Genomic DNA, 4511 nt, shown 5'->3' on the forward strand with positions numbered 1-4511 from the left:
AATATTCCAAAACCATCTAACAACAAACCATCTGATACACCACAATTTAAACAAGATAAAAACAAAATCAAGGTGTATACCATCAAAAGAAAAGACGAAACCACTCTAACAAAAATAACTTATTTGGTTGATCTTTCTGTTGCTACTCCTTTTTCTGTAAAAGACTCACCAGGGCCCAAAAGACTTTGGGTTCCTAAATCTGCTTGAATTTGCAGGTTATAAGTGACGAGCAGTTCGATGAAGAATGGTACATAGACAGTGGCTGCTCACGTCACATGACAGGAAGGAGGGAAGAGCTGAAGGAGTTTCTGTCCCTTAAGGATGGTGGATGTGTGAAGTATGGAAACAATTCTTATGGCACAATCAAAGGATATGGAATGATAACCAACAGAGAATTCACAATTCGAAAAGTGGCTTATGTGGAAGGATTGCAACACAACCTCATCAGTGTATCTTAATTGGTTGTGGGAACCGGTTTGAAAGTTTCATTTGATGACGAGGGATCAGAAATTATTGAAAAGCAATCCAAAAGAGTTCTGTTGAAGTCTGAACGCAAGGGAGAGATGTATCCTTTAAATCTCAACCCAATTCGAGGAAAACCAGCAATATGCCTGCTGTCAAAGGCGAACTCTGATGAAAGCTGGTTATGGAATCGACGCCTATCGCACCTGAACTTCAAAGACATTAATAAGTTGGTGCTTGGTGATCATGTTCGAGGCCTTCCTCTTCTCAAGTTTGATAAGGAACACCTATGTGCAGCGTGTGAGATGGGCAAACAAAGCAGAAAGAGCCATCCTACACGTATCAATACAAAGATTATTGAATCTCTTGAACTTCTGCATATTGACTTATATGGACCTTCGACTATCGAAACCATCGGTGGTAGTAAGTTCATTCTTGTCATAGTAGATGATTTTTCACGCTTCACCTGGGTTTTCTTTCTTAAACAGAAATCAGACGCGACTCCCAAGTTGAAGGCGTTTATCAAGCAAGTGGAACTGCAGCTGCGAAAGATGGTGAGGAATATTAGAAGCGACAATGGGCTTGAATTCAAGAATAAAGATTTTGAAGATTTTCTGGCTGAAAAGGGGATATCTCACAACTTCTCGGCTCCCTATACACCACAACATAATGGAATTGTTGAAAGACGAAACCGTTCCATGTGTGAGGCAGCCCGAACCATGCTGAGCTTCGCTTCTCTTCCGCTATACTTCTGGGCTGATGCAGTTGCAACTGCATGCTACACTCGAAACCGATCCTTACTTAACAAACGATTCTCCATCACTCCGTATGAGATTCTGAACAATCGGAAGCCCAACGTTAAGTTTTTCCACGTGTTCGGTTCAAGATGCTTCATTTTCAACTCCAAAGAGAACCGAAACAAGTTCGACGTCAAAGCCGATGAGGGAATTTTTCTTGGTTATTCACTCACTTCAAAGGCATATAGGGTTTTGAATAAACACTCCAAGCGTATTTAAAAAACCTACTATGTAACCTTTGATGACAACTACATGAAGAAAGTTCAAACAAGCAAAAGTACCATGGGGGAAATATTTCCAGAATCAGGACAAGTCTCGGTTCCCATTTCCAACTTGTTTGAAGAGTACATAAGGCTATTTGATGAACCAGAAAAGGCTATACACTCAGAGGCGAAAGCAGCAGACAACAAAATCGACAATCTGAAAAAGATCATCGATGAAGCTGCAAAAGATATGGAAAATGAACCTCCTAAACTGACTGGTGGTCAAACCTCAACAGACCCTCCAAACAACAGCTCAATGTTCAAGGGGGAGGGTTCATCTGTACCAAAAACAACCGATTTGCCTTTCGAGGGGGAGAATCCAACTCCAACCCCAACCCATGATAGTCCAATCGAGGGGGAGAATCCAACTCCAACCGAGGGGGAGAATCCTGAACCTGACATGGGATACCCTTCGCCATTTGAGGGGGAGAATGAGAATACAAATGACGAAGGTGATCAATCAGAATTTGAAGAAGAGGTAAATGCAGAGTTGGATCCTGTCTATGATCCTAATTACCCTCCTCTAACGAAATGGACTAAGGATCATCCCAAAACACAAATAATTGGTACAAGCAATGCAAGATGAACTCCACGAGTTTGAACGTAATCGAGTTTGGAGGCTGATTCACACTCCAAAGGATGTTTCTGTGGTCGGCTTGAAATGGGTCTTCAGGAATAAGTTGGATAAAGAGGGCAACGTCATTCACAATAAGGCTCGGCTGGTGGTGAAGGGATATTGCCAAGAAGAAGGGATAGACTATGAGGAGACCTTCGCTCCTGTAGCAAGGTTGGAATTAGTTAGAATCTTTCTGGCATATGCTGCACATAAAAACTTCGAAGTTTTCCAGATGGATGTGAAATGTGCTTTCTTAAATGGAGAACTAGAAGAAACGGTGTATGTTGAGCAACCACCTGGGTTCGTGAACGAGAAATACCCTGATCACTGCTATGTGTTGGATAAAGCTATATATGGTCTGAAGCATGCACCGAGGGCCTGGTATGAAACATTAACTCCCTTTCTTAAAATGTCGAAATTCAAGCAAGGTTCGGTTGACCCAACCTTCTTTCGAAAGAAAGAAGGTGAGCATCTAATGATAGTTCAGATTTATGTCGATGACATCATCTTCGGCTCCACGAATCCTAGCTTAACGACTGAATTCAGGAAGTTGGTGGAGACTAAATTTGAAATGAGTGCAATGGGTCCAATTAACTTTTTCCTTGGATTGAATATAAGACAGGGACCAGAAGGCATTTTTATCAACCAGGAGGCCTACACGAAGAACTTGCTGGCGAAGTTCGGTATGACGGGAGATTCGAAGGTGAAGGTTCCCATGGCGTTTGGCACAAAGTTAACACCATCTCTGGAAAAACCTGTTGTTGACGTAACACTCTATCGTCAAATGATAGGGTCTCTTATGTATCTAACAGCTAGTAGACCAGACATTATGTTCTCTGTTTGTTATTGTGCCAGGTTTCAAGCAAATCCAAGAGAACCTCACATGGTGGCAGTGAAAAATATTTTCCGTTATCTGAAGCGAACCTCTTCTCTCGGTCTTTGATACCCTGCTAGATCCGGATTCTTCGTTCAAGCCTTTTCTGACGCCGATCTTGGAGGATGCGGTCTGGACCGAAAGAGCACAACTGGAGGATGCCAATTCCTTGATGGTAAACTTGTTAGCTGGCAGTCCAAGAAGCAAACTTGTGTGTCTCTTTCAACAGCCGAAGCTGAGTACATAGCTGCAGCATCCTGTACCTCACAAGTGATCTGGATACAAAGCCAACTAAGAGACTACGGATTGAGTATGAAGAAAATACCTCTCTATTGTGACTCTGAAAGCGCGATAAGAATATGTCACAATCCAGTGCAACACTCAAAGACAAAGCATATTACACTAAGATACCATTTCATTAAGGACCATGTTGAAGATGGAAACGTGGAACTTCATTTCGTTCGGTCCTCTGATCAACTAGCTGACATCTTCACAAAAGCCTTACCAGAAGAAAGCTTCAATAAAATTTTACAAGGTTTGGGAATGATGGAAGCAGAGTCGGTACCGAGCCCTCAAACCTCTCTCTAAAAAATGAGACAAGCGAAATAGAGCGAACGCTCGGTCTATTTCGGTTCTGGATTTTTCGGGAACCGAAATGAACCGAACGCTCGGTCTATTTCGGCTCCATAATCTTCGGGAACCGAAATGAACCGAACGTTCGGTCTATTTCGGCTCCGGAATTTCAGGGAACCGAAATGAACCGACCGCTCAACTTATTTCGCTTCATTCCTTTAAGGTTTGATTTCGGCTGTATACTTTGTAAACTCTCTTTTAAATCTTTTTCTTGCTATGTTTTCTCTTTTATCTTTATTCCTAGAGTTTTTAACATTAATTTCGTTTATTTTTGTTTCTTTTTCTGTTTTTATTATTTTTCAGAAAACTTAAAAATTCAAAAATATTATTTCTGTTTTTATTATTTTTCAGAAACTGCAAAAATCCAAAAATATTTTGTTTTTATTATTCTTCAGAAAATTCAAAATTCCAAAAGGTTTTATCTTTTATTTATCTCTTTATTATCTTTTGTTTGTGTGTGTGGTTGTTTGTCTTTGTTTATTTTCTTTACTAGGTACCAAGTACATCGTTGCTACATAAATTGGAGCTAGGGCAGGTACGACCATTTTAATTTGAACTAGTTAGGTGTCCGTAGAAGCATGCTGCTGCATGTAGACCGAAGCCTCTAAGACTATGAGTAAGGCCTTAATGATTTGATCTATACCTATCGTTTCTTCCCAATCAGGCTGCTAATTTCACTCAAGTCATGAGCTACTTTACTCTTCTCAAATGAGTTAAGAGTTTTCTGCTTTGTCACTTTTATATAGCAGGGGTACTTTCGGTTCCTTAACCACCTCCTCTACATTCTCCATCAACTTTCGTTTCACCAAGGTAACCCTTGAGACTCTCAGATATTACCACTGAGGTTTATGGTTACACAAAATCTG

At 40.7% G+C, this 4511-nt stretch overlaps 1 pseudogene; it reads left to right on the forward strand.

Annotated features, from left to right (window-relative positions):
- The first annotated feature begins 708 nt into the window (after positions 1–708).
- On the forward strand, positions 709–4164 carry LOC145139306 (uncharacterized; annotated as a pseudogene).
- The last annotated feature ends 347 nt before the right edge of the window (positions 4165–4511 follow it).

Source organism: Lactuca virosa, chromosome 9 (genome assembly GCF_052849685.1).
Source record: "Lactuca virosa cultivar CGN04683 chromosome 9, Lactuca_virosa_CGN04683_v6, whole genome shotgun sequence".
Classification (NCBI taxonomy): Eukaryota; Viridiplantae; Streptophyta; class Magnoliopsida; order Asterales; family Asteraceae; genus Lactuca; species Lactuca virosa.